This window comes from Equus asinus, chromosome 2 (genome assembly GCF_041296235.1).
Source record: "Equus asinus isolate D_3611 breed Donkey chromosome 2, EquAss-T2T_v2, whole genome shotgun sequence".
Lineage (NCBI taxonomy): Eukaryota > Metazoa > Chordata > Mammalia > Perissodactyla > Equidae > Equus > Equus asinus.
Window position 1 is genome coordinate 28,972,700 of NC_091791.1, and position 19,387 is coordinate 28,992,086.

Consider the following 19,387-nt stretch of genomic DNA (forward strand, 5'->3'; position numbering starts at 1 on the left):
CAGTTCCAAAAAGCACAAGGTAAAGATGACACTTCCCTGAGCAGTGGCTACTTGGGCCCTGGTGGAGCCGGGCCTGACCATGCCTAGGAAGAGCAGTGGAGCTACACAGAGAGTTTGTTTCCACCTGAGTGTACTTCAAGAAAACCAATCAAGGCAAAGAGAAATGGACTAGGGTGAAGGGTGGGGCATCAGGGGCCAGAGAGGAGCCAAGCATAATGGAAAGACTTAAGGTGGCTATGTTTGAACAACTGGGTTCAAATTCTCCCTATGCCACTCCACTAGCAGTGTGATCTTGGGCAACACAGTTAACCTCTCTGATCCTCAGTTTCCTCCTCTACAAAATGAAGATATGCTCCCTACTTTGTATGATTGTGGTAAGGATTAAAAGAGATGAAAAGATGTAAAAATGCTTAGCCTAATGTCTGGCACATGAGACAATCCAACAGATAGTGGCTGGACATGTGAAGGAGGTAAACAGAAGGCCAGCGTAAGCAGGCCTGAAACCCAGGACAGGAAGATCTAGAGTCTTCCCTCCCCGCACGACTCAGAAAAAAGAAAGGCAGCTACAAGCTGACGTGCCTGTTTCTAGTCAGGGGAACCGTGCGCAGTGGTTAACAATCTAATGCCAGACTGCCTGAGTTCACATCCTATGAGTTATATGACCTGCGGCAAATTTCTCAATGACTCGGTTTCTTCATCTGCAAAATGGGCACGATAATAATAGTAGAATCTATCTCGTGGGCATATTATGAGAAGTAAATGAGTTAATGTTTGTAAAGTGCTTAGAATAGTACCTGACACATAATAAATGCTATACAAACATGTGCTAATAATAAAAATAAACCAGGCTCACATGCTGACGGGGAATCTGGTTCCGAGGAGGACTCGGAGGCAGAGGCAGCAGGGCAGGCACAGGCCAGGGACAGCTGCCTCTCTGGCTACAGGATCAGGGCTCTTCGGAACCCTGCGCTCTCAAACTCCCTCTTTTGTCCTCTGCGGCTGTGGTTTGTTTACCTTAGGAACAAGCTACCCTGTTAAATCTTCAAGCTGCTCAAGGGTTCATTAAGGGAAAAGTAGCTACTTCTTTTTTTTTTTAAAGATTGGCACCTAAGCTAACAACTGTTGCCAATCTTTTTTTTTTTTTTAATTCTTCTCCCCAAAAACCCCCAGTACATAGTTGTAGATTCTAGTTGTGAGTGACTCTGTTTGTGGCATGTGGGACGCCGCCTCAGCGTGGCCTGACAAGCGGTGCCGTGTCTGCGCCCAGGATCTGAACTGGCGAAACCCTGGGCCGCTGAAGCAGAGTGTGCAAACTTAACCACTCAGCCATGGGGCTTGCCGCTAGGTACTTTTTTTGTTGTTGTTGAGGAAGATTAGCCCTGAGCTAACATCTGCTGCCGATCCTCCTCTTTTTGCTGAGGAAGACTGGCCCTGAGGTAACATCAGTGCCCATCTTCCTCTACTTTATATGTGGGACGCCTACCACAGCATGGCTTGCCAAGCGGTGCCATGCCCGCATCTGGGATCCACACCGGTAAACCCCAGGCTGCTGAAGCAGAACATGCACACTTAACTGCTCTGCCCCCTGGGCGGGCTCCTAGGTACCTCTTTATACATTGCTGGTGGCTCTGTAAATTGGTCCCATCCTTCCTGGGTTAGGTAACAAATACCATGATACTCTTCGTATCCTTTGATCAGATAATCCCACTTTTGGGACTGTATCCCAAGGAAATAAAAAAGCAGTTTGTACAAAGATGTTTATAGCTGCATTATTCATAATAGCTTAACTTTGGAAGCAACCCAAATACCCAACACTAGGGAAATGGTTAAGCCAGCTAGGGAATATCTGCACAAAGGAATAGTACATAGCCATTCAGACTGCTAAAAACGACACAGATAAGTAGTGGGACATACCATATTCCCAGGTGAAGATGCCAAGCCTTGTTAAAATGTCAGTATTCCGGGGCTGGCCCCATGGCCGAGTGGTTAAGTTGCGCGCTCCGCTGCAGGGGGCCCAGTGTTTCGTTGGTTCGAATCCTGGGCGCGGACATGGCACTGCTTATCAGACCACGCTGAGGCAGCGTCTCACATGCCACAACTAGAAGGACCCACAATGAAGAATATACAACTATGTACCGGGGGGCTTTGGGGAGAAAAAGGAAAAAATAAAATCTTTTAAAAAAAAATGTCAATATTCCCCAAAGAAATTTATAGACTTCATGCCCCACTAATCGAACTCACAGTAGAGATTTTCTTGGAACTCAGAAAGAAAATGATTCTGAGTTTCACACGAAAGAGTAAATAGGTGAATATGTCAAATAATTCTCTAAAGAAGGGCAAGTTTGACCAAATATTAAAACATTTTGTTATAAGGCAACTAAATGGAAACACTGTGGTGTAGGCACCAAAATAGATGTTTAAATTGGTGGGACAGAATAGAGCCCAGAAACAGACCCAACTGTACCTGAGAATTTAATATAGACATTAGAAAACAAGAGAGAAGGGAACCTAAGTCAATAAATGGTGCTGGGAAAAACTTTTCCACTTGAAAAATAAGTTATTTTATATCATATAAAACACGAGATGGATTAAATAATTAAAATGATAACTAAGGGAATGTGTAGATGCAGGGAAATATAGGTACAATGCAATGTTACAGGTAAAAAATTCAAAGATCGTACGTTATTACTGACTACAACTCCAAAAAAGGACAGGTTTTAACCTTGATAGGGATCAAGGGATGAAACATTATGATGGATGTAAATAGTCGGTGTTTCCAGTTGACAGAAGTTTTTGTTGTTGAGAAGGTAGAAGTTCAATAAAAATGGGGAAACGAGAGGGGTGTAAGTGCTCCGCCTTGCGCTCAACACAGATAAGAAGCGGGTGCTGCCTGTGGAAGAACTGGGACTATGCCTGCTCCCGGTCCCATGGGGGACCCTGGCAGCAGCGATCCAGGACAGCTGGCTGTGGATACCAGCTACCTTCTGATCTGACTCCTGAAACTGGCCTTGCACCTGAGCTTCCCTGCCCCAAAAACCAGACTCAGACCCCAGCCAGCTCCCTAGAGGCCAGACTGCCTGGGTTCCAATTTCACTCCTCCACTTAAAAACTGGGTATCCTTAGACCAGTAACTTAACCTCTCTGGATCTCAGTTTTCTCATCTGTAAAATGGGGATAATAACAGCATCTATTCATAGAATTATTGTGAGGATTAAGTCAGTTAATTTGTGTAAACCTACAGAATAGTGTCTCACCCAGACTGGCTTCTCAGTAAAAGTTGGTCGTGATTTGGGTTGGGGTTGAGGGAATTCTAAGGGAGCAGGCAGAAAACGGTGTTTGTATGTCTTCTGGGTTCCCGGCTGGTTTTGAAGCTGAGTCCACCTGGCTTTCTCTGTCACCTCAGCTGACAAGGCAAGAGAGATTTGGCCAGAATGGGGCCTTTGGTGCAGACCAAGAATCCAGTGCTGACACACGGGGCTCAGCTGCCTCAGATTCCTCCTCCCCCCATGGGGGTTCAGCCTTCCTGTCCCCTCAGGGAACAAGACCAAGCCACGTCTCCATGAGGGATCTGGTGAAAATAGGCTTTGTGCCTGGGGGATAAAAAGAGGCCAGGTTCCAGGCACTTGGCTGCAGGCCATGTCTCACTGGGCAGAGGCAGGTCCCCCAGCCAAGGACTGGCTGCGGGCTGGCTCTGTCCTGCTTGGAGTGTTCTTGCGCTGGGCTTCCTCCAGCCATTGCTCCCTCTAATTCAAGACCGGGCTCCAGCCACAAGTCTCCAGACTTACAGGAAGAGGGGGCTGCTTTTCTTGAACTGTCTTTCTCTTTCCCTCTTGCTAAGTCAGGCACAGATAGGGTGACGGGGGGGGGGGGTGGGGGGGGGTGGGGGGGTGGGGGGTGGGGGGAGGTGTGCTGGTCTGTTTCCTGTCACTTTCCCATATATGTCCCTCACACATAAACCTGGAAGTCTTCTTATCTTTTGGTGAAAACTTTTGTGTTTATCGTTGTATTTTATTGTTGTTATCACTCTCATTATAATTAGCCAAGGTAGGACTTCCCAGGACCTACTTAGTGGCCCCCACGAGGAGCAAAGGGAGTGAGCACTGGGTCCATGCAGGATGGAGAGACACACAGGGAGGGTTCTTTGAGAGCCAGATTGCAAAAGCGCCTTCTTCTCCTGGGGACTGGACCAGGTGAAGCTTTAAGAGCCAAGGTGGCTGTAGAATAAAGTGACTGTCAGCCATGGGGAGCAGGGATCCAGAGGGTCAGTTGCAGAGAGAGAAGGAGGCTGGAAAGGGCTGAGGATCCCTCCTGACTCCACAGTGAGGCCAACTCCACATACGCGTTCGAAGAGTTTTCAACCCAGACTGGCTTGGGGAGGTTGATTACCAAGAAACCTTCTTTCATTCCTCCACGGTTCATTTATCCACTTCTTTATCCATGCAGCCAACTTTGTTGAGCTTTGCTCCCATCCAGGGCCTGCGCCTGCCGAGTGCTGAGCTGGGCACCACCTGGCAAGGGTTCAGGAGGGACCCATGGTGGGGAGGCAGGCCCAGCAACACTCTCATTTCTGTCAAAGCCAGAACTAACCACTTCTCAGCCTTTCTGGGATTCCTGGTGACTTTGTAGTTTGCCCGTGTTTGTTATTTTTGCTAACCCCTGTTTGCCTGTAGTTCCTGGTGATTGGAAAAACAAGCAAACCAAGCCTTGAACATAAGAAGGCAGACGGGGGACGTATGCTTGTTTCGGAGCCCAAGAGCAAAAGAGACCTGGAGAGGTGCTGGCGGGGCCGGGGGGGTTGGGGGGGGGGTGTGCGAGGGGAAGAAGTCCAGGGAGGGAGAACCAGAAGTCAGAGCTCTCCTTCCTGTCCCCAGCCTCCCCCATGACCCTCACCCTCTCCCCAATATCCCCCCAACATCCTCCATCCTGCGTCCGCTACTCCCTTCTCCTCCCCTACTCCCTTTCCATGTCCCCTAGCACCATACAGGTTCTCAGGTCCCCTCCCCCTCCTCCTTGGAGTCTGGCCTTGAGCCTGGGGTGCTGGAGAACTTGGGCTGGGCCTGAGCACTCCCCTCCCTAATGAGCATTCGTTCTGGCATGAGCCCTGGCCTCCAAGGGTCAAAGGTGGCAGCTTTATTTACTCACAGCCGTGCTCTCACTGCCCCAGTCCTTTCATCATTTTTTATAATGGAAACAGCCCAAAGGCCACAGGCGCCCTGGGAGACCACCCCACCACCTCCCTCTGCCCCAGCCCCCAGATGTACTGACACTTGTATCCATCCAATGAGGGCTCAGATGTCTCAACAAAGTACAGCTTTGCTCTCAGGACAGTTTTCAGCTGTTGATTTGATCACATTCCTCTGTCTATTTAGAGCCTGAGCAAGAGAGGCTGGGGGTTAGTGAGGCGGTACACGTATGTGTGAGAAATGGGTGCCAGCATGCAAGTCTGAGGGTGCGTGGTGTGAGAGAATGCATTTATGTGTGAAAACTCAGGTAAGTATAATGTATCTGTCTTGAGAATGTGTTTTTGTGTGTGAGAACCCATGTGAATGTGTATGAATGTGAGTATCCCGGTGTGAGTATTTATATAAACATGAATGTGTGTGTGTGCTATTCACATGTGAGTGCATGAGAGTGTGCACATGTGCATGAGAACCTGGGTGTGTGTTTGTGCTTGTGTGTATGCCTGTGTGTGAGCAGTTTATATATGCACACTTGTGGCAGAACCATATACACATGAGCCTGCCCGTGTGTGAGCTCTTCTAAGTGTGTGTGTGCATCTCCACAAACTAATATTAAGAAGGTGTCTGCACAACAACATGAGCAGATGTCAGCACTGTAATATTGGCGACAGATGCCGGACACAGAAGTTAACATCCTCTATGATTCCATTTATGTAAAGTATAAAAACAGACAAAAATATTCTGTGTTATAAGAAGTCAGACTAGGGTATTGTGCCTAGAAAGGAGGCCTGAGGGGGTTTCTGGGTACTGATAATATTCTACTTTTTAATCAGGATGCTGTTTGCATGGGTGTGTCTACTTTGTGGAAATTCATTGATCTCTATGCTCATACATAATAATAAATCATAAAGTGCATATGTAATTTATGCACTATCTGGATATATATTATGATTCAATAAAACATTTACCCAAAAAATCGAACATGAATACTGTCCCCTGCACCTTCCCTCACGTCCCTCACACATGCCCACATTGCTCACCTTCTCCAACTTGCCCTCTACTCTCTTCCTCCTTTCCATTCCTCATGTCCCCTGAAGGTGAAGGTGTCTGGGTGTGTAAGAGGCAAATGTCTCTGGGTGGCTGAGTCTGGGTGTGAGACGCCTGCTCAAATCACACCGCACCTCCAAGGTTGTCCCAAGCCCCAGAGCCCTCCTCTTCACCTCCACCTCACCTTTCTTGGCCTCCCCTTGGAACTCAATGACCCCTTCTAAGGCAGAGTCCCCGGGGAGAGAGCTCAAATGGGAGAAGAGTTGGCCCCACCCTCCAGGAGCCCCAAAGCTGAAGCTCTGGAGTGGGTCAGACCTCAGGTGTACACACTGACGTGGCAGTACTAGAAGGTCAGCCACTCTACGGAGGGACAAAAACCACATGGAAGGGAGTGGGTGGCTGCAGGGCATTAGTTAAGGACAGCTTTTTAGGAGAGGGTCTCTCTTTGGAGATCCCCAAAGGTGGACCTTGGCCGCACTATTTAAGCTCCCAAGATCTGATTTCTTAATCTGTAAAGTGAGAGAAAGCACTCCGGCTTCCAGCACTTTCCCTGTGATTGGCTGTGCCTGTGTGTATCTGTGTGCACACGACGGTGTGTGCGTGCCCGTGGGTGATGTATGTGACCGTGAGTGTACTTGTGCCTGTGTGATCAGATGTGCACAGGAGCTCCTGTGGGTGATTTCATGGGTGCATGTGCTCATGCGCACGTAGGAGGTGGAGTAAGTATATCCCATTCCAAGTTACTCTACCCTGTGATTCCCACAAATACTTGCCTACCACACGTCCCAGTTTGGGGTTCAGAACCTCTGATTTCTGCAGGTCTCCATGACATACGGTCTACACTGGGAAGGGGACTGTGCCTCTGAGTCGGGAGGGTCAGCCTGGCTCTGCCTCCCCCTCTTCCTCCAGGCTGGGCTCATTCACTCCCCTCCTCAGGCTGGTGCTTGCCTTGGCACCCTGCGGAGCCCAGCTCTATTAGCTCCCTCCCAGCCCGGGTCCTCCTTCACGTCAGGGCCCCGCCCACCCTCTTCCAAACCTGCTCAACCCGCCTCACCTGGCGGTGCAGTGTCTCCCAGAGGAGCCTCCAGCACCCCTCTTCAGGGGAACAGCCATTCCTCAGAACCAGGAGAGGCAGCAAGAGCTGGGAGTGGGGTGGGTGGGAGGGCAGGCTGACTCGTTCAGAAGGGGTTGGGGAAGTTAGGCTTGCCGCTGCCAGCAGCTGCCTGGATGCTTCTCTCTGAACTTAGCTTGCAGGGGCCCTTCCCCCATTGCCCCTGGTCTCTCTCTCCTGCCAGCCTGTACTCAAAGAGTGACCTCCTTCTCCCCACCCCCACCCTCAATAGCTCAGTCCTCCCTCCTGGCTCAGCTGATGTTTTATCTGAGTGACCCAGGGAGGCAACTGGGGCATGCCACCCCCAGGAGCGTGCTAGTGGTCTGTCAGGGATGAGAGCTCAACATGAGTCACCCCTCTCCTTCCCAGGGCTCCCATTGAGGATAGGACCCTGGTCTGGATTCTCAAAAGAGAGCAACCCCAGTCTCCTCAAGTGCCCCATGTCCCCACGGCAGGTGTCTACAAACAGACCGAAAGGCCAGGGGCTATTCCAAGAGTTTTGCATAACTTAGCTTATTTTAACCTTCACAGCAATGCTATGGAGATGGTACATTCACCATCCCCATTTTAATGATAGGAAACCTGAAGCACAGAGAGGTTAAGTAATACGGCTAAGATCACTAAACCCACTAAATAGTGGGTTCAGGATTCAAAGCCAGGCAACATGGCTACTGATTCTGTGCCCTTAACCACCACCCCACAATGTTTGCATAATTACCCTTAAGGATATATACACCTACTCATACTTAGGACAAGCCATCTCACATACATAAGAGTGCATGGAAATATATCATTACCCAGATGCTAATCATGCCTAACATTTATACAGTGATTTATTTACAAATCACTTTCATGCCTAGACACAATGCCCACTGAAGGAGGGGTTGTTACCCTCTTAACAGCCATTCATGAAGCCTGCCGTTTACTGACTCAGCTGAGGCTCAGCTATTTGGCTGGAAGTGGTTCACCTTCTCTTTCCCTTCTTTCTTTAAACAAAAGTAAAATATACTTAGTAGTAAAATTTAAACAATACAGAAGAGAATAAAATTAAAGGTACAAGTCCCCTCCTTCCTCCTGTTATTCCCATTTCCAGAAGTAACCACGGCTAACAGTTCCTATGTATGTATAGCCTTCTGGAAATTGTCAATGCACACATAAGCAAATAGTATTAGAAATTTATGTGGCTTCTAATCCTTGCAGCAAAAACCTTGTGAAGAAGCTGAGATTCTCCTCCTTTTGCAAATTAAAACACTCTTCAGAATGGGGTGGCTCTCCAGGTCACTCAGACATGAAGCGGGGAAGTTCAGTTGCCAATCCAAGTCTTCCTAACCTGGAACCTGTGTCCTCCACTCCCTCTGTCCCCAGGCCCTTTGCCTCCTCCATCCCAGGCTGGCACCATGATGGCTCCACTACCGTGAGGGGCTCCATCACCCCCATGAGCAGGCCAGGGCTCTGCTGCTCCATGCTTTGAGGGCAGGGTGATGGGCTGTGCTGGAAAAGGCTACCCCCTCTGGCAACTCAATCTAGGGGAGAACTTGCTGGGCTGACCCCTCCTGAGCGGAAGACCAGGGAGCAGGGCTGGGAACTTGACCAAGACCACTGTAGGGCCCACATCAGCCAAGGGATGTGTCCCAGGATGCCCCTCTCGAGGCCACTTCAGGTCTCACTGAGGCCGTGAGGGTTACGGAGAGCTGCAGGCAGACAGGCCTCAGTCTTCACGGTTCCTCCCAGGACGGGACACAGGATGAGGGAGGAGGGAGGGGGTCCGGGGCTCCCAGAGAGAAGAGGGACCTTCAGATAAGAACTCCAGCCCTCCACCCCTGCCCCTGGGAGGCGGCTGAGCAGGAGCAAGGAAAGTACTATTTCTAGCTCCTAGGTGCAAGGGGAGGCTCTGGAAACCCCGTGTCCCCTGTAAGCTTTCTGCAACCACTCCTGGGTAAGCTTTCAGAAGGACCCCCCCAGACCTGTCCTTAAGTCCTCTTTCGTACAGGGCCTGTAGGGTTGGGACCTTAGGAGATGTGGATTGCCAAGGATCAGCCTTACCCCAGCTCTCGAGGCTTCGGAGAATTTCCCAAGTAGCTGAGCACAGTGGGCATTCTGACCCAGGCAACCTGGGCTGTCCCTGCTGGATCCTGCCTGCCTCAGACCTGTGACCAAGTTCTCACATTTCCTGTCCTTAAAAGGCATCTGGAGAATGGGCCAGGCCGGGCCCAGGCGGGGACCTACCCTTCCCCAGTCCTCAGGGGACCGTCTTTGGAACAGAATCCTCAGGGAAGTGCTCCCTTCCTATCTGACCAAGAGGGAGCTTGCATCAGGGATCCCTGAGGCCAGTACTCAGCAGAGGGTGGGAAAGCCAAGGTGAGGCTGGCGAGAGCCAGAGGAGGGACTGAGGAGGGACAATTTCTGGGCCGATCTGACTCTGTGGGACAAGGCTGGCCTCCCCAAGAGCCCACCCTCTCCCTCCTTTGCACAAGGCAGAGCCTCCCCAGGTCCCCGTCACCTCCAGGACCATGTCCAGACACCTTAACGTGGACTTACTACTTTTGAAGCCCCACAGCTCTGTTGAGTGCAGGGCGGGCGTTTGTGGGACACTCCATTTCTACCTGTTGAAAGCAGTGGCGCTGGACCGGGAATCCGAGGACATGGGTCTGGTCCCAGCTTGGCTTCTAACTGACTGAAGGACCTTTGACAAGTCACTTTCCCACTCTGAGTCTCAGTTTGCCCATCTGTAACATATAAGAGTTGGACTCAATTTGGAATCATGAGAATCTGGGAATGAGCTGGGGTGAGTGGGGTTGGCAGTGGGTGTTCTGCTTGTTAAATTGAGTAGGCCTTCTCTCTAGGGGGCTGGGGAACACTGTGAAAGGTAGGGACCCCTAAAAGGGTAATACTGGTCAAGAGGAAAGGATGCATGTGTGTTAATTATGTGTTTTTATGAGTGTATATATGATAAGTACATATGTACATGGGGCATGAATACTTGTGTAGGGTGTGTGTGTGTGTGTGTGTGTGTTTGTGTGTGTGTATACACAGCAACTAATTGATCCCTCCCTCCCAGTGGGTGGGGAGAGGGGGCCAGAGAAGGCAGTCACTCATTAGGAGGCAGCTAATGGGCCCAAATGGCCACGTCAGCAAAGGCTGAGCTCAGATGAGCTTCCTCCCCAGGAGGGGAGGGGAGCAATGTGAAATAGGAAGAGGAGGGGAGAAGAGCGCAAAGAAGAGAGAGGGGAGGGAGAAGACTGAAGCTTTCCCAGGAGAAACTAGAAGACTTGCCGTGTCTTGACTTTGTCCGCATTAATAAATACTCCTACCTGTGAGGAGAAGTGGATGACCTGGTGGGGGAGGGGAGGAGAGCGCACGTGTGTCCCTGTGCCTACAGGTATACCGGCCTGCGCTCACACCCAGACAGGCGGAGACACCAGGACACACACGGCATATCGCACACTCTCAACACATATCCGTGCACGTGGGGGCCACGGGCTCACCCAGGGACATGCCCTTCAAGCACCACCCTGAGCACACAGAAGCACGGACACAAGAGCGTGTGAGAAAGTCCGCGTGCATTCACCCAAGGATGCCGGCTCTGTGAGGTGCAGGGGAGACAAGAATGAAGAGGACACAGTCCCTGTCCCCCAGGGGCTGACATTTTAGTGGGGGGCAGTACTCAGGAAGCAGACCGTTCATGTGGGGTGACACGTGCTGTGTGTCAGATGCGCAGGTAGATGCTCCTCTCAAGATCCTCTGCAAATCACCTGCTGTTCTCTTCGCCTGGAGCCATTTTCATACTGAGGTGGGGGAAGGGAGAGCCAAGGTCAGCATCCCCCAGTTATCCTCACTCAGCTGAGCCCTGTGAGGGGACCCCTCAGTCAGGCCCACCTCCACCCCGACCCTTCCTTCACCACATCAGACACTGGCCATTGCTTACAAAGTCTCTCCCTTCCAAATTGTGAAAACACTAATGGCATGCCTTGATATTAGCAAATCAGATTCACAGTCCAGATACCCCGTGATGGTGGGGGAGGGCCCCAAACTTTACAAAAGGATAATTTCTATCTCATATCATTCACAAAGTAGATTCCAGATGAAATAAAGACCTGCCTCTAAAAATCCTAGAAGACAAGATAAATTAAAATTAAATGATTTCAGATTAGAGAAGGCTATTAAAAATAAGACACAAACTATAAAAGCCATAAAGGAAAACATTGATAAAAATACTACATCTAAATTTAAAACTGCTGTCTGATAAAAGGTCAAAAATGACACAGACAAGCAACCAAAGTGTAAGAAATATTAACATCAGAATAAAAGACTCTAACACAAGAGTAAGAAAAAGATTTTTAAAAACTCTTTACAAAAATGGGCAAAGTATATGAACAGGCAATTTCTAGAAATAGAAATACAAAATGTCAATAAACTTAGGAAAATATATTCAACATTAGAGAAATGCAATCATAATTAAAGGAATTAAAACAAACACAAAATTCATTTTTGCTTGATCTACTAGGTTAGCAAAAATTCAAAAGATTGACAGTATCCAACGTTGGAGAGAGCATCCATAAGCGGGTTGTCTCATTAGCAATTGGCAGCACCATAAATTGATCCAGTCTTCTTGGAAGGTACTTCGGCAGTTTCTATTAAAATTAACAATGCCCATCTTTGTCTTAGCAACTCTATTTCTAGATATTCACTATCCTAACGAAATATTCATGTCTTCCCACACAACCACATACCAGGGAGTTCACTGAGCACTGTGTAAAACAATGAAAAATTAGAAGCAACCTAACAGTCCACTGGTAAGGGAGGCTGAACAAACAGTGGCAGCCCGTGTTATGGAATGCTTAATATGCAGGAGCGCAAAATAATGAGATAGGCCTATATGTATTGATTCAGGAAACTCTCTGAGCCATATTTTTAATTAGAAAAGCAAATTGCAGTAAAATAATACTTATTTGCAAAAACACACCCCCAAAACGGTATGTTTCTTTATGTATAATATATACATGTATATAAATGTATAGGAAATGATCTGGAAGGATACCCAGTAAACCGACAGCAGCAGTGACCTTGGGGGACGATTCTGGAATTGGAAAGGCTGCTTCTTCTGTATTTCTTACAGCAAGAATGATTCATGGCCTACTTTTGACATTTAAAATAAATCTTCCTTTTTTAAAGATTTTATTTTTCCTTTTTCTCCCCAAAGCCCCCCAGTACATAGTTGCATGTTTTTAGTTGTGGGTCCTTTTACTTGTGGCATGTGGGACGCTGCCTCAGCGTGGCCTGACAAGCGGCACCATGTCCCCGCCCAGGATCCGAACCGGCGAAACCCTGAGCCATGGAAGCGGAGCGCGAGAACTTAACCACTCGGCCATGGGGCTGCCCCTAAAATAAATTTTAATAAGAGTGTCTTGAATTAATGAGTAAAGGGGTCAGAGTGAAACTTGCTTGACACACACACACATGAGGCACCAAGAGTTTTATCTATTGAATGAAGAGATGGGTCTCTCTTTGGTGGCAATTCTGCTTTGGCAAATATCACAAGGATTTGCCTTCCATTCCACCCTTGAAAAGTTAAAAGTGGAGAGCTGTCCAGACTGACCAACTAGAGTCCCTCATTTTACAGAGGTAAGAAAGGATGGCCAGGGCTCAAGACACAGCTGCAGAAAGATCCCAAAAGCTTAATGGAAGGTGGAGGGTGGCAAGTTGACCGTCCTCTTGTTTGACTTGTAAGAAGTCAAACTTGTAAGAAGCATCTGGGTCCAGGGGATGCTGAGCTAGCATCCAGCTGCAAACAGGGAGAAATGAGTCCCCAAACAGGAAAACAGCCCAAGTATCCTTGGAGAGGATGGTCCGAGAGGCAGTCAGTCAAGCTCACCGTTGGGGGAGAGTGAGGGCTGTGGTCAAGGGCAGGATGGGGCCAGTGTGCCAAGCAGAGATGCCAGGAAGATGGCCTGGGAGAGGTCTTGAGGTACTTAGGGTCCACAATGAGTTAGCCAGATTGGATCCACAAGCCAGGGTGCTTCTTGGACCTGGATTTCCCTTCCTCTGGGCTTCCATGTCTAGAAGGGAGCCAGAGAAGGATAAAATGGAGGGCCAAAGTACTCAGAAGACTGAATCCCCAAAGCATCCTCCAAGTCTTAGCAACTGCTGACAGGGAGCATCCAGAGTTACCCAAGGTCAAGGAGAGGGGCTCTCTAAGACATCAGTTCCATAACATATTCCAGGCTGCTTCCTGCTGTCTCTTCATCCCACAGGAGCCGAAAGCCAACAGTTACCAGATAATGGGGACAGCAGGTGTAGAAGGAAGCTTCCTAAACCAGCCGAGGTGGGGGCCTCCTCTTCACTAGTTGCCAAGCAGCAGCCAGCCCAGGGGCCACTCTTAAACCTCCCTCACCCTCCACTTCACCCCACATCCAACTGCTCACTAAGCCCTCCCCAGGATTACTAACCCATCTCTCCCTGCTCCCCATCTCCTTAGCCCAGGCCACCACCTTTCACCTGGATGACAGCAACAGCCTCCTGGCTGGCGTCCCATCCTCTGACGTGGCCACAAGAATAATCTTTCTAAAATATGTATCTGGACAAGCTACCTCTCTGTTAAAAACCCTTCAGTGGCTTCTCATTGCCCTGGGGATCAGGTTCAAGTTCAAGTTCAAGCTCCTTGTCAGGGTTTGTAAGATCCCTGCTTCTCTTTGGTCTCATCTCTTATCATTTGCCATCTCATAATTTATGCTCTGACAGGAGAGAACTACTTATAGTGCCTCAGGCTCTTACCTCGGAAATACTGAACCAGAATCTGCATTTTAACAAGATCCCGAGGTGATTCTTATGCACATTAAAGCTTGAGAAGCACAGGTCTAGGCTAGTATCTCCAAAAAAATTCCAATAATTAGAATCACTTGGGATATTTATTAAAGATGCAAATTCCTGGGTCCCACCCTAGCCCCACCCAAATCAGAATTTCCAAGGGAGGGGCCTGGGAAGCTGTGTATTTAACAAGCATCTCAAGTGATTCTTTTCACCAGGGGAGTTTGGGAATCATTATTGGTGGTTCTCAATCTTGGCTGCACATTAGAATCATCTGGGGGAGGTTTAAAACTATGTTCATAATTAGAGATTCTGGTCTGGGGTGCAGGCTGGCATCAGGATTTTTCACATCATCCTCAGGTGATTCCTGTGTGATGCACAGCAGGGCTGAGAACCACCCCACTAACTGCATGGTTTCCAAATGCAGGTGCAGGGACTAGCGGCACCATAACCACCTGAGCAGCTCAGTGAAGGCTGGGACCAGAAGTGCCCCAGAACTTCAACCCTGGAATCTTAGTGGGGGATGGTCTACAGAAGGTCAGAGGGGAACCCGGAGAGACAGCCTCCTATCCTAGGGCCTTCACCTCCACAGAGGGAGGTGGCAGTAGTTTCCAGAGTGTAGCGGGCTGGGGTGAGATGGAGGGGAATCCCCCAGATCTAGAGCAGAGCAGTGGGGTCCAGATGGGAGCTCTGAGTCAAACATAGGGAGCCACAGTGGATAGAGTGGCAGCTGTGCCTGCTCATTCTCCATCCCTCTCCATCCGGAACCCAAAGCCTCTGTGTGTGGGCTGCAGCTCTTCAGTGCCAGTCCTGCCCAGTTTGGAGCCTGGCTGGGGTAGGAGCGGGTCACGGGGCTGGGAATGGTGGGAGAGAGGCAGAGGATGGAGACTTTCCCAAGAACCTACAGCTGACAGATTACAAAATGCTCTCTGCCACACAACTGCATTTGGCCCTCATGATTACCCTGCAAGGGGGTTTCTCCATATTTACAGGTATGGAAACTCAAAGCCACATAGCGGTCAATAGCAGAGAGAAATTAGGCGCTGGATCTTCGGGGATTTTTCCTCTAAGATACACACACAGTAACTGTCTTTCCCACCAAGGTTTGTGCTCTCGTATCAAGCACAATCGTTTACACTAAGAAACACCTGTATCCCACATTGTGACATGAGTGCACTTGCTTGGTGATGCTCACTCTTTCAGAGACCCACACATTCACAATCTCACATTGGTGCACACTGCCACGTTTACTCAGCTTCATGGGCATACACCTACACAGAGTCACAGACACCCACACTCTCGGTCTCCAGCACACCTACTCACTCACACAGGCACAAATGCACCCACACTCTCCCTCATAAGTGCCTGGTGCTCTCCCTCCTTCCCAGAGGCCAAGTCTCTAATCTCAGCCTTGACCTCACTGAAAGTGTGTATTGAGGGGTGAATCTGGGCCTCTGGAGAGTGGCTAGGAAGCAGCTGTCTGGCCCCAACAGCCCACCTCTCATCCCTCCACCTGCCACATTGTGGCTCCAGCCCCTGGGCAGAGGCTGCCTGTGTTTAGGCAGCAGCCAGGGCTGAATGAACAAGATAGGCCAGAACAGAAATCAGAATAGAAACCCACTGTCATCCAGACCCTCCTCAGGCCGTCCTGAGCCTGGTGCAAAAACCTTGGGCTGAAAAGGCAGCCCTAATTGGGTTTGAATCCAGTTCTACTACTTCCTGGTGATGTGGCTTTGGACAGTTGCTTAGCCCCTCTAAGTCTCAGCTTCCTCTTCTGTAAAGCGGGGCTGCTGTATCTGCCGGCTTTGCAGGATTGATATGAACATCAAACTGCAAAAGCATCTGGCACAATGCATGCAAAGTGTTCAATAAATGGGGCTGGTTTTGTTACCCTTGCTATTATCATTGTTCTTAAAATGTTCCCAGGTGTGGCCCCTTGCAGAGATCAGCCAATGGGCAGAGGAGCTGAGGTGGCCTTTCTAGGGCAGAGCGGCAGGGCAAGGGTGTGGGTGAAAGCAGTGTCCGGATAGAAGCTAGAGAGAGCAGTGGTGGGTAAGGGCTCCTCTTAGCCGGGAGCAGACGTAGCTGGAGGGGTGCTGAGCGAGGCCTCTCCTGGGTCCCCTGGGTCCCACAGAGGCCGGTGGGAGCTGGGGACCCCTCCTAGTCTGGGATGCCTGAAGGTCTAGATAGAAATCAGGGGGCCCACCCATCAGCAGTGCCCCCATTCTCCTCTTTATCCCTGTCACCAGTGCCCTGAGCAGGCACCACATCCTGCTCACCATTGCTCCCTGTGTTCTGCATTACCAGTGGTTTCACTGTGTTCTCCGGGCACCCAAAGGAGGCTGGGAGTGTTGAGATTTTTCCTCCCTCACAGACAGACAGACTGGGAAGCATTTTCTGATATTAGACCTTGAAATGGGAAATTGAGGCACGGAGCTCCAATCCAAGTCACAAGGAGAGTCCAGCAGAGCTGGGGCTGAACTACATCCATTCTCAGACACTGACCACCAGGTCTGAGAGAGAAAAAGGTCTCCATGGGCCAGCCTGGGCCAAGGAGTCAAGATCTGCATCTTCTGGAGGTGAAGCCGGACTTAGTCAGCAGCTGGGGAGAGGCAAGTCTTTTCCAAGGCACCCCCAGTCCTCTGCTAGATGAGAATGAAGGGAAGCTGGAGATGGGGGGAACTGAGACCAAGACTGCACTCTCTGTGGCCTGAGTCTAGCTGAGGAGGCCAATTACCCATGAGCCCCTGTTCCCCAGGGCCCCATCACTAGGAGCAGCTCTCATCACCTCCAAGTCCAAGCGGATCTCTCTTTATCAGCCCCCCTGGCACCAGCCTGTCTGAGCCTCCCCCACTTCTGACGCCCAGGGCATTTGTTTTGGTATCTGTGGTGACTGTAGTCAGAGCATAATTGGGGTTGAAACACCCACTCGGACCCCTTGAAGGATAAACAAGCTGGGCTGGGGCAGCCCTGGAACCGATGTGAAGACAGACATGAAGACAGCAGGCCCGGGGAAGCCAGGCAAACTGGGTGTGGAAGGGCTGGTGGGGAAGGGAGGGGGACCAGGTGGAATAACAGGGAGGAAGACGATGTGTGCTCGCTTCCAGGGCAGCTGCTTCAGGGAAATCAGCCCTCTGATGCCAACTAGGCAAACCTCCCCACCTCCCACACGCTGGTCTGCGGCTGCCCTCAGGAAGCTTCGGGTCTAATGAGGGCTTTCCAGAAGTCTCTTGTGCAGAATGTAGGAAGCTGGGTAAGAGTTCCATTCACTGGACTGCATCCCCACAGCCTGCACCTCAGTAGGTCCTCAGGCCCAGGAGTCACACTTGGGGAAATACTGGTCTTCATTGATGGGGATGTCTTGACCTTGCCTTCAAGGAGCCTGAGAGCAGGAGATAGAGCTCTGCCTGGGGCTAGCAGTTCCCATCAGGACACAAAGGTCGTTGGAGCAGGGGTGGGGGGGCGCACTCCAGAATCCCAGATGATACCTACAAAGAGCTGGGGGGAGGGGTCCACAGCAAGGTCACCAAGGAAGAACTGCCAAGGAGACAGAAGTTCCAGTTGTCTTCCTAGGACTCCAATTGAGGTAGCTGGGACTGAAGGAGGCCTGGCTGCCCTTCAGAGCCCGGTTCTGCCAGCTCCACCCTCCGGGCTCAAGGTATTTAAAGGGCCAGAGCCCTGAACCTCTGGTGGAAGCAGCTCGTTAGCTAGGTGGCAATGTAATGTCAAGCATGCTCTGCCCAGCCTCAGTAGACGGTATAAGACTGTTACCCTCAAGGTGTGTGTGTGGCGGGGGGAGGTGGGGGTTGAGGGGCTTGGAGAAGGGTCAGGCTGGGGGTCTCTGGCAAGCCCAGTGTTGAAGCCACAAGTCTCCTGAATCTTAGGACCTATTTATGTCTCTGGGCAGCTCATCCCTCTACATGGAGGAGGGAGGAAGCAGTGGGTCTGTGGGGAACAGGGCTTCTTGAGTGGAACGGGTCCAAGCACCTCACAGGCCTGTGCGTTTGAATGATCAGTTTGTATGATCAGTGAGTGTTCCAGATGCTGAGAGCTGGGCTTTGTTGGACTCCTGCCGACCCTATTCTGTCAGTAGGTCCTGTCTTGGCTGCTTCTGAGGGTCTCCTAGCCAGGACAGAGGGCCTGAGAAGTGACCAACTTGAGCCTGGGAAAGAGAGCTTGACGGGCTGGCTGCACTTCAGGGGAATTGGGCCAGGGCCAGCGAAACTGGGACTGGCTGCCTCCTTGCTGGTCAGGGTCCCACTGCCCACACACACCTCCTGGGCCCCCATCTCTTCTGAGACGATCCCATTTGAGGATGGCACCATGTGTGGTTTGATGTGTGAGATGGGTCCTATCTTTTGGTCCCACTGAGGCTAAGGGCTCTTCTCCCTAGCAAGACTCCTCCATCTCCACCAGTTCCCCATCACTTTCCTCCTGCGGAGCCCACGTTTCCAAAGGCGCTTCCCCGCTCAAGTTCTGTCTCCCGCCTCCTGAGGCTGCCATCCTGGGTTTTAGGTCTGCCATCTGGTGGACATTGCCATAACTACTACCACCACCTTCTGAGGCCATTGCCTTCTCGGAGGTGTGGCCAAAAAGAGAAGCACAGACCCCAGGGTAGGACAGGACACTGGGGGAGGCAGGTCTGCACGCCCTGTGGACACGCCCACATCCTGCTTCCTGGGAGGAGCTGGGCTTGACTGGCAGTGCAGGCTCTTAGTTGTTGAGCAGAAACCTCCAGGTAAGAGCTCCATCTGCTCCACCCAGCCCAGCCTTAGGAAGCCCGGGGGCCACCCACAGCCCCCATTCTGCCCCGTTTCTCCTCTCCAGAACTGCAGAGGTCTCCAAGGCCATAGTCCTGTTTCCTGGAGCTGAAAAGTTCCTGCGTGTGTGCTCTTGAGTGGGACAGATACTCGCGAACAGGGGCCCCTCTCCCTCCCATCCGCTCCATCCCCTTGCCTGGGGCTCCATGCCCGGGCCAGACTAGTGAACACCACCAGCCCAGCAGAGCTGCCACGCGCACCCAGAGGTCTGAGGATCCACCTCGCAGACGGAAGAATGGAAGCCCTCATTACAGGACTCCTCCATGAGGCCCCGCAATGGTGAATAATTTATGTACAAGGCGGAGAAGACAATAAATCAGCAGCAATGATTAACATGAACTATTTTACCTGTGAGAAAGATCTATGGCAGGAGGCTGCCAGGTTGCTGGTGATTAATGCTGCTGTTTGCACTGGCTTCTGGGCCA